Source organism: Pongo pygmaeus, chromosome 9, assembly GCF_028885625.2.
Source record: "Pongo pygmaeus isolate AG05252 chromosome 9, NHGRI_mPonPyg2-v2.0_pri, whole genome shotgun sequence".
Classification (NCBI taxonomy): domain Eukaryota; kingdom Metazoa; phylum Chordata; class Mammalia; order Primates; family Hominidae; genus Pongo; species Pongo pygmaeus.
The window spans coordinates 33,625,865-33,637,711 of NC_072382.2; positions in this window are offsets into that span (position 1 = coordinate 33,625,865).

The window sequence follows — 11,847 nt, forward strand, 5'->3', positions numbered from 1 at the left end:
GCTTTCATTGCAATAATAAACAGGCGCAGCACCTGGCCTTTCCCAGAGGCCTGCAGGTGGCTGTCTGCTGAGAGCCACATCTTACTCACCCAGGGAAAATCTGCTCTTTGTAGAACTGGTTTCAAGATGAAAAGTCCAGTTCACATGAACAAGAGAAGCTGGGCTGAACTCATTGACTCTTATTATGTGTATTGGTCTGCTCGGGCTGCTATAACAAAATGCCACAGACTGGGTGGCTTAAAAAACAGACATTCATTTCTCACTGTTCTGGAAGCTGGGAAGTCCAAGATTAACCTGCTGGCTGATTTGGTTCCTGTTGAGGACTCTTTCTGGCTTGGAGATGGCTACCTTCTTCATGAGTCCTCATATGGCAAAGAGAGAGCTCTGGTATCTCTTCCTCTTCTTATAAGGGCACTAATCCCATGATGAAGGCCCCACCCTCATGACCTCATTTAAACATAATTCTCTCTCTAAGGTTTCTGTCTCCAAATCCGATCACTTTGGGGGTTAGGGCTTCAATATATGAATTTAGCGGGGGACACAATTCAGTTCATAGCATTATCTACAATGTATTTCTGGTTTTTGTGTACTCTTCTGTTTGTCTACCTAGTTCCTATTATTCAGACATATATCTATTTATATAGACTACTGTTTATCTTTTTATTGTCTGTCACTAGCCATTAATGTTTGGATGATCTTAATCAGCACTGTCCAATAGAACTTACTGAAATGGCAGAAATGTTCCATATCAGTGCCATTTACGCTGGTGACCATCAGACACATGTAGCTGTTGAGTTTTAACATGTGGCTAGTGCAACTGGGAAAGTGAATTTTAAACTTTATTTCACTTTAGTTTTTTAAATTTAAGTTCAAATAGGCACATGGCTATTAGTAACTACCATACTGCACAGCTCAGATCTGAATAGAAGAATATATCTACAGTTTCCCCTCTTAATTGATTAGATTGTGTTCAGTCTGGGAAGAGGGAATATTTGGGATTTCATGCAGGCTTGGTTTCCAGTTAACTGTTGTGGGGGCAGGCAAAATGGCACATCTTTATAAATGAAGAAATAGCCTCAGGGAAATGAAGTCACTGCTAAAGGTGACACAGTGGGTCAATGGCTGAGCCTATTCCCTCCCTGCAAGGCTCCAGGTGGCAGCTTCTTCCTCTGTGCAGTCCTCCAGGAATCCAGGTCTCTTCTCTCTCTTGGAGGTGACTTAGGAAGAGTCACTGGACAATCAGATAGGCCCACTTGTCCAGTGTGTGGCATGTGAGTATGTGTGTTTGGGTGTATGCATGCATGTATATGAGCAGGCTCTTTGCAGATTGTGTGACCTGTTACACAGAAACAAGGATGATGTGCAAATATGAAATGTCCACTGTGCCCTACCCCATACAGTCCATAATAACAGTTTATTTTAGGTGCATTTCAGGGACTGATGTCATTTTATAGTCTGTTTAATGCAACCATTCTAATGGGCCCGTTAGAGCACTGGAAAAATTGTGGTGGTGTCTGAGCACAGGAGAGTCCAGTAAGGGGGTTAGAGACACCCTTGGAGCTTCTCCCAAGCCCTGCCAGCTAGCAATTGCCAGCTACTGAGGAATCGCCAAGTGCCAGGCCCTGGGCTCAGCACCCTACATACAGCATCTCATCAATATTTACATCCCAACACATGAGGAAAATGGCCCCAGCCCCCATTTTATAGAGGCTTCGAGAGGCATCTAGCTAGGATGTGGCTGAGCCACTCACTCCAAAGCCTGAGGTCTTAAACCCTTGGCTCCTTTCTTCAGTGACTGGCTTCAAACTATTATATTTTCCCTGTTGTCCTTTAGCCCACAGCAGCCAGCTGATATGGAGAATGTTTGTGTGGGCAAACGTCACAATTGCCAAGGGTATGGACTCCAGAGTGGGGATGGGCAAGTTCTCCCCCGATTTCATCACATGTAAATCATGCACATGCATCACTTTAACAACACTGTCCTTGAGCTGGTACAGGAGGAGACTTATGGATTTTCCCCAAATAGAATCTTATTTTCCATGAGCTTACCATATGATTCTAGGAGTGAGTTCCATGTCATTTTTTTTTTTTTTTTTAGAGTCTTGCTCCGTGGCCCAGACTACAGTGCAGTGATGCTATCATAGCTCACTATAGCCTCAGACTCCCGGGCTCAAGTGATCCTCCCTTCTGAGTAGCCAGGACTACAGGCACACACCACCATGCCTGGCTGTTTTAATTTTTTTTTTTGTAGAGACAGGATCTCACGATGCTGCCCAGGTTGGTCTTGAACTACTGGCCTCAAGTGATCCTCCTGTCTTGGCCTCCCAAAGTGTTGGGATTACAGGTGTGAGCCACCATGCCCAGCCAGAGTTCCATGCCACTCTTACACAGCTGACTGTTCTTGCTGCCAGATCTTTAAATGCACCAAGCCCAGATCTTTTACAGGGTTGCTGGGACCAGGGTATTATACTCCTGGTGAGCTGGTTACTCAGAATGATTCCCAGACGTGATGAGGCTGTAACCAAAAGAGTATGTGGAATCTGCAGCACAGCTCCAGCTGGTTCCAGCTTGTCTCATCATGGCCAGGTGATGAAGGGCTCTTTCTTTCACAGCACCATTCATCTCTCCCTACGTGTCCTGAGCTCACTGTGCTGGAGGCTGTTGAAAATGGAGGTTGTCCATAGTGGATGAGTCGGATGAGGCTGAGTAGAGGAGTCACTCCTTCTGGGTGATCAATGGGTGATGCATTGGCTCTGGTGAGAAAGTGAGTTCTCCTTGCTACAAGTATTCAAACAGAGGCTCCATAAATAACAATAATTCATCATACTTGTTGAGTGCCATGCAGCTGTGAATGGTGTACTCTCTCCTTCCCCTTCTACAGTCACCTCATTGACTGCACATTTCACAGATAAGGCTCAGAGAGGGGACATGAATTGCCCAAAGTAACACAGCTAGAATGTAGTAAAGGCAAGGTTCAAACCTAGGTCTGGATGATGTCAAATCCCAAGACTGGGATCCCTTTAAAGTGTAATAACGGTGGTCATGACATAGATTCAGAGCTACAGTAAAATCTTATCAGGCCCCAAACTGAAAAGATTTTAGTGCCCTCTTTTCCTATATGTAATTAAAAATGAAAACAATCCTAAACTATAAAGTATTAAAAAAGCACAATAAACTTGTAACCCCCCAGCCCCCATCCCAGGGTAACTATAGTGCCTTTTTCTTTTTCTCTATTAAATTGCATTCAAAAGCTCTCTATCTTTCGCTGATCTTCTCCTCTCTCCACTCCACTTCCTCTCATTTTGACTATCTGCTTTTCCGAAGCTCTAGTTCTGCTTAATCTCTGACAAGGGGAGTAACATTGTATACAGAGGTCATGAGGTTTATCCTGTGATGACTGGAGTGTGAAGGACAGACTCTTCACTAGATTCCCTTTCAACTCAGAGCCTGGGATCCTATCACTTCAAAAACAGCAAGATATATCACTTCATCATGTGGCAAATGTCTAATATTTTGAGAATATTGTAAACACTTGTTAAAATCTTTTCCTTATGAGGAATGGAGAAGTATTAAGGGAAAATACACACTGTGAACACAAATATCTGCTTACACCTTGGAAGGCGAATTACCAGTGAGACAATGTGCTTTATTTCATATGCAAATGTGGCAAGAAAAACCTAACACAATGCCAACTAAGCTACACAGACTAAGGCAGCAAAGAATGGTATCACTGCAAAGCGCTACTTGGTTTGCCTACTTAGATTTGCTCCATAGAGCACTATATTTGAGAGGATGGATAAAAACCAAAACCCATACATTAATAATCTGGTACATTCTGAATGGCATTTTATTGATATGAGCAATTCAAAATGAGAGTGTTCAGTGTACTGTGGTTTCATTCATAAAGTACATGGTTCCTGAATTTTCATTTGGATTGCATGTATAGTTCGCAAATTGGTTATTTCTTCTTTACACTTGGGTTCCTGATTTCATTTGGTGGTGACAGCTCTGAAATTTGGGTTTGTAACGCTTGTTGCTTCTTCGCATTGGCAATTGTCTCTCTTCCCCCTGGGGATACTGTGGACATCTTACTAACTGGTTAAAGATAATTGGGAAGGAAAGCTGTGTCGCATAATTGGAAGATGCAACAGTAGAGCCTGTCCTTTTCTAGACTTAAATGCTTCCAGAAAGAAGTGGATGTCAGTTTTCATTTGGCTTTTATGAGGAAGAAATGGCACTGAATGAATGGTGAGCCCTTAATAGGTTGGGCTTTGTGTCTCAAGGATCAATCTTCCTTGACTGTGAGCTTTGTAAGGGGTAGGAGCTGTGTCCCATTCACTGAGTCCCTGTCTCCTGGCACAGTGTCTGAAACACAGCAGGTGCTCAGGAAACTTCTCCTCAACCTATGAAGGACTGAAGGGATGGCTATGGGGAAGGTTCTATCAGTGCTTCTAGATAGTTCCAGTTAAATGAAAGATTAATAATTAACAGGATAAAAACCAGTTTTTTTTGTTTGTTTGTTTTGTTTTTTTTTAGAAGGAAGATGGCAGATAGAAGGCAGGACTAACTTGCAGCTCCAGCTTGGACAAATAGAGCAGCATGTGGAGACTCGCATCATTAACTTTTGCTCCAGAACTACTGCAGGAATATACCAGGAATGCCGAACGAATCCATAGACCCTCTGAAGGAAGTGGATTGCTCCTGCAGGACCTGGGAGACAGCCCAAATACTGTGAGTGCCCAAGCTGTGACAGTGGGAAAGGGGAATCATCTGCCCCCAAACACACACCCTCACTGGGGAACCTGAAGGTCTAGATCACAGGAGAAAGACTGAACCTTACCTGGAGCTGAGTTAATTTAGAGAGCTGAGTGAAATACAGGGGTAGAGGAAGCAGCAGGAAAAGCCCTGTGGGCTTTCTGGGTCCCTAAGGAAGCCATTTCTGACTTGTCTCACAGGGGTCCTTGGGGAGGGCTGCCAGAGGAACTGGGAAAAGAGCACAGAGAGAAGGAAACCTCCAGGTGAACTCTGTAACAATTCCAACCAAACACGAGGTCTCCTGGCCAGAACTCGAAAGAGGGCGTGAATCTGGTGTGTAGACTCCACAGGTTGGGAGGCATGAAGGCCCTTCTTGTTTTCTCAACTGGGAGGCCGGTAGCCTGGAGCAAGTTCTCAGCCTTGCTCATCCACTGCCTGGAAACAAATTCGGTGCTGCTGGGGGAGTGCACAGTGGGAGTGAGACTGGCCTTCTGGGTTGCATAGGAGCTGTTTGAGGTCTGTAACTGCTGGCTTTCCCCGACTTCCCTGACAACCTGCCTGACACAGCAGAGGGAGCTATAATCCTCCTGGGAGCATAACTCCATTGACATGGGAACCACACCTCCATCCCCCACAGCAGTGGCAGCAAGCCCCACCCAAGGAGAGTCTGAGCTCAGACATGCCTAGCCTTGCCCTCACCTGATGGTCCTTCCCTACCCACCCTGGTAGCTGAAGAGAAAGGGCATATTCTTTTAGGAGTTCTAGGGCCCTGCCCACTGCTTGATCCTCCCTCTACTACCACAGCTGATGCTCTCTTGAAAACGCCACTTCCTAGGAAGAGGCCAACCAGCACAAAACTAGTGCATTAAACCACCAAAGCTAAGAACCCTCACAGAGTCCATTTCACCCCCTCTGCCACCTCCACTGGAACAGGTGCTGGTATCCACAATGGAGAGACCTGAAGATGGTTCACATCACAGGATTCTGTGCAAACACCCCTCAGTACCAGCCCGGGGCCTGGTAGTCCTGCTGGGTGGTTAGATCCTGAAGGGAAATAACAATCACTACAGTTCAGCTCTCAGGAAGCCACATCTCTAGGAAAAGGGGGAGTGTACCACATCAAGGGAACACCCCATGGGACAAAAGAATCTGCATGGCAGCCTTGAGCCCCAGATCTTCCCTCTGACATAGCCTACCCAAATGAGAAGGAACCTGGAAAAAAATACTGGTAACATGACAAAACAAGGTTATTTAACACCCCCAAAAAGTCACACTAGCTCACCTGCAATGGATCCAAATCAAGAAGAAATCCCTGATTTACCTAAAAAAGAATTTAGAAGGTTGATTATTAAACTAACCAAGGAGGCACCAGAGAAAGGTGAAGTCCAATTTAAGGAAATAAAAAAAATGATACAAGATATGAGGGAAGAAATCTTCAGTGAAATAGACAGCATAAATAAAAAACAATCACAACTTCAGGAAATAAAGGACACACTTAGAGAAATGCAAAATGTACTGGAAAATCTCAGCAATAGAATCGAACAAGCAGCAGAAAGAACTTCAGATTCGAAGACAAGGTTTTTGATTTAACCCAATCCAACAAAGACAAAAGAATTTTTAAAAAATGAACAAAGCCTCCAAGAAGTTTGGGATTATGTTAAATGACCAAACCTAAGAATAATTGGCATTCCTAAGGAAGAAGAGATATCGAAAAGTTTGGAAAACATATTTGGGGGAATAATCAAGGAAAACTTCCCCAGCCTTGCTAGAGACCTAGACATCCAAATACAAGAAGCTCAAAGAACACCTGGGAAATTTACTGCAAAAGATCATCACCTAGGCACATTGTCATCAGGTTATCTAAAGTCAAGATGAAGGAAAGAATCTTGAGAGCTGTGAGGCAAAAGCACCAGGTAACCTATAAAGGAAAACCTATCAGATTAACAGCAGATTTGTCTGCAGAAACCCTACAAGCTAGAAGGGATTGGGGCCCTATCTTCAGCCTCTGTAAATAGCCAAGAATTTTGTATCCAGTGAAACTAAGCTTCATAAATGAAGGAAAGATAGGCTTTTTCAGGCAAACAAATGCTAAGAGAATTTGCCACTACCAAACCACCACTACAAGAACTACTAAAAGGAGCTCTAAATCTTGAAACAAATCCTGGAAACACATCAAAACAGAACCTCTTTAAAGCATAAATCTCACAGGACCTATAAAAAATTTTTTTAAAAACCCAAGGTATACAGGCAACAAATAGCACGATAAATGGAATAGTACCTCACATTTCAATACTAATGTTGAATGCAAATAGCCTAAATGCTCCACTTAGAAGATACAGAATCTCAGAATGGAGAAGAATTCACCAATCAAGTATCTGCTGCCTTCAAGAGACTCACCTGACACATAAAGACTCACATAAACTTAAGGTAGAGGTGGAAAAAGACATTCCATACAAATGGACACCAAAAACGAGCAGGGGTAGCTATCCTTATATCAGACAAAACAAACTTTAAAGCAACAGCAGTTTAAAAAGACAAAGCAGGATATTATATAATGATAAAAGGCCTTCTCCAACAGGAAAATATCACAATCCTAAATATATACACACCTAACACCGGAGCTCCCAAATTTATAAAACAATTACTACTGGACCTAAGAAATGAGAGAGACAGCAACACAATAATACTGGGGGACTTCAATACTCCACTGACAGCACTAGACAGGTCATCAAGACAGAATGTCATCAAAGAAACAATGGATTTAAACTATACCCTGGAACAAATGGACTTGACAAATATTTAAGAACACTCCACCCAACAACTGCAGAATATACATTCTATTCATCAGTGCTTGGAATGTTCTCCAAGACAGACCATATGATAGGTCACAAAACAAGTCTCAATAAATTTAAGAAAACTGAAATTATATCAAGTACTCTCTCAGACCACAGTGGAATAAAATTGGAAATCAACTCCAAATGGAATCCTCAAAACCATATATACATGGAAATTAAATAACCTGCTCTTCAATGATTGTTGCGTCAACAAATCAAGATGGAAATTAAAAAATTCTTAGAACTGAACAATAATAGTGACACAACCTATCAAAACTTTTGAGACACAGCAAAAGTGGTGCTAAGAGGAAACTTCATAGCATTAAATGCCTACATCAAAAAGTCTGAAAGAGCACAAATAGACAATCTAAGGTCACACCTCATGGAACTGGAGAAACAAGAACAATCCAAACCCAAACCCAGCAGAGGAAAAGAAATAACAAAGATCAGAGCAGAACTAAATGAAATTGAAACAAGAAAAACAATACAAAAGATAAATGAAACAAAAAGCTGGTTCTTTGAAAAGATAAATAAAATTGATAGACCATTAGCAAGATTAACCAAGAAGAGAGAAGATCCAAATAAGCTCAATTAGAAACAAAATGGGAGATATTACAACCAACACCACAGAAATACAAAAGATCATTCAAGACTACTATGAACACCTTTATGAACATAAACTATAAAACCTAGAGGAGATGCATAAATTCCTGGAAAGATAAAATTCTCTTGGCTTAAATCAGGAAGAATTAGAAACCCTGAAGAGACCCATAACAAACAGTGAAAAAAAATACCAACAGAAAAATCCAGGGCCAGACAGATTCACAGCTGAAACCAGACATTCAAAGAAGAATTGGTACCAATCCTATTGACACTATTCCATAAGATAGAGAAAGAGGGAATCCTCCCTAAGTCATTCAATGAGGCTAATATCACCCTAACACCAAAACTGGGAAAGGATATAACAAAAAAAGAAAATTACAGACCAATATTCCTGTTGAACATAGATGCAAAAATCCCCACCAAAATACTAACTAACCAAATTCAACAGCATATCAAAAAGGATAATACACCATTATTAAGTAGGTTTCATACTAGGGATGTAGGGATAGTTTAACATACGCAAGTCAATAAATATGATACACTACTTAAACAGAATTAAAAACAAAAATCACATGATCATCTCAATAGACACAGAAAAAGCATTTGACAAAATCCAGCATCGCTTTTATGATTACAACTCTCAGCAAAATCGGCATACAAGGGACATACCTCAATGTAATAAAAGCCATCTATCACAAACCCACAGCCACCATAGTACTGAACTGGGAAAAGTTGAAAGCATTCCCTCTGAGAACTGGAGCAAGACAAAGATGCCCACTCTCACCACTTCTATTCAACGTAGTACTGGAAGTCCTAGCCAGAGCAATCAGGCAAGAGAAAAAAAATAAAGGGCATCCAAATCACTAAAGAGGAAGTCAAACTGTTGCTGTTTGCTGATGGTATGATTATACACCTAGAAAACCCTAAAGACTCCTCCAAAAAGCTCCTAGAACTGATTAATGAATTCAGCAAAGTTTCAGGATACAAAGTTAATGTACACAAGTCAGTAGCTCTGCTATACACCAACAGTGATCAAGCTAAGAATCGAATGAAGAACTCAACCTTTTTTTACAATAAGCTTTTCTTTTTTACAAATAAAATGAAATACTTAGGAATATATCTAACCAAGGAGGTGAAAGACCTCTACAAGGACAAGTACAAAACACTGCTGAAAGAAATCATAGACACAAACAAATGGAAACACATGTCATGCTCATGGATGGGTAGAATTAATATTGTGAAAATAATCATATTGCCAAAAGCAATCTATAAATTCAATGCAATTCCCATCAAAATACCACCATCATTCTTCACAGAACTAGAAAAAACAGTCCTAAAATTCACATGGAACTGAAAAGAGTCTACCTAGCCAAAGCAAGACTAAGCAAAAAGAACAAATCTGGAGGCATCACATTACCTGATTTCAAACTATATTATAAAGCCACAGTCACCAAAACAGCATGGTACTGGTATAAAAATAGGCACAGAGACCAGTGGAACAGAATAGAGAAACAAGAAATAAATCCAAATACTTACAGCCAACTGATCTTCAACAAAGCAAACAAAAACATAAAGTGGGGAAAGGACACCCTATTCAACAAATGGTGCTGGGATAATTGGCAAGCCACATGTAGGAGAATGAAACTGGATCCTCATCTCTCACCTTGTACAAAAGTCAACTCCAGATGGATCAAGGACTTAAATCTAAGACCTAAAACTATAAAAATTCTAGAAGATAACATTGGAAAAACCCTTCTAGACACTGGCTTAGGCAAAGGTTTCATGACCAAGAACCCAAAAGCAAATGCAACAAAAACAAAGATACATACTTGGGACTTAATTAAACTAAAGAGCTTTTGCATAGCAAAAGGAACAGTCAGCAGAGTAAACAGACAACCCACAGAGTGGGGGAAAATCTTCACAATCTATACACCTGACAAAGGAATAATATCCAGAATCGACAAGGAACTCTAACAAATTAGCAAGAAATAAACAATCCCATCAAAAAGTGGGCTAAGAACATGAATAGACAATTCTCAAAAGAAGATATACAAATGGCCATCAAACATATGAAAAAATGCTCAACATAACTAATGATCACAGAAATGCAAATCAAAACCACAATGTGATACCACTTTACTCCCTCAAGAATGACCATTATAAAAAAAAAAAATAGATGTTGGCATGGATGTGCTGACAAGGGAACACTTCTACACTGCTGGTAGGAATGTAAACTAGTACAACCACTATGGAAAACAGTCTGGAGATTCTTTAAAGACCTAAAAGCAGAACTACAATTTGATCCACCACTGGGTATCTACCCAGAGGAAAAGAAGTCATTATACAAAAAAGATACTTGCACACACATGTTTATAGCAGCACAATTTGTAATTACAAAAATATGGAACTAGCCCAAATGCCCATCAATCAACGAGTGGATAAAGAAATTGTGGTATACATGTACAACGGAATACTACTCAGCCATAAAAAGCAATGAATTAATGGCATTTGCAGCAAACAAGATGGGATTGGACACTATTATTCTAAGTGAAGTAACTCAGGAATGAAAAACCAAACATTGTATGTTCTCACTCGTAAGTGGGAGCTAAGCTATGAGAATGCAAAGGCATAAGGATGATACAATAGACTTCAGGGACTCATGAGGAAAGGGTAGGAAGGGGCTGAGGGATAAAAGGCTACAAATTGGGTTCAGTGTATACTGCTGGGGTGATAGGTGCACCAAAATCTCATAAACCACTAAAGAACTTATGTAACCAAATACCACCTGTTCCCCAAAAACCTATGGAAATAATAAAAAACAGGATAAAACCATACCCAGATATGCATGCCCGCTTCTCCAGGGCTAATGCCTTCTCAGTTGTGGCATCTGGTTTCTGGTCTCAGCCTTTGGTTCTCTTTTTACCTGGACCCATCCTAAAAGAGTTGGTCACTGTGGCACACAAAGTGTGTTCAGGACCAACCAGTTTTAGGGATAAAATCTCACAGAGAAGCAAATTTCTAGTTCCCAAAGCCCCTGAACATTAATACATGAAGCAACTTGGGCAATCTGGCCCTTTGTTTTCCTAGTCATAAGACTGTCCAGAACCTCTCTTGATGCTGCTAAAACTTGACCTAGAAAATGGACACCCCAAGGGGCATGCAATCAGCCCCTGGCTTTGTCTCCCAATCCCAGCAGAGTAGGATAAACCATGAGAAATCCAGTGCAACATCCAGCCTATTGGTAGATCCTGTGCCCCAAATCCAGCTGTTCTCAAAGGTTCCCTAGGCAAGGCATCTGGTGGTTGCCTATTTTTCATTAGGTTTTGTTGACATCATAGGGATACAGCCTCAAGGGGTGTGGCTTTCACAGGCCCTGTAGGTCTCCCAAAGGCCTCTCCCACCAGGACTGAGGAGCTGAGTGATGAAGTGGGCACCAAAGAGAAAAGCAAGCTCTCATATATGTTGAGTGAAGGCTCATCAGAGTCCAGGGGCTTGGAGGACAAGTTGGTGGTGAAACTGTTATGCTAATGAGACTTTATTTCAATTCCAATGAGTCCCATGGCCTCTCCCCAAATGTGAGTTTGTGCATGTGCAAATATTAACACTGAAATGTTAGAAATGAAGTGCCGAACTGTGCAAGCCAGTGTGTTGATCA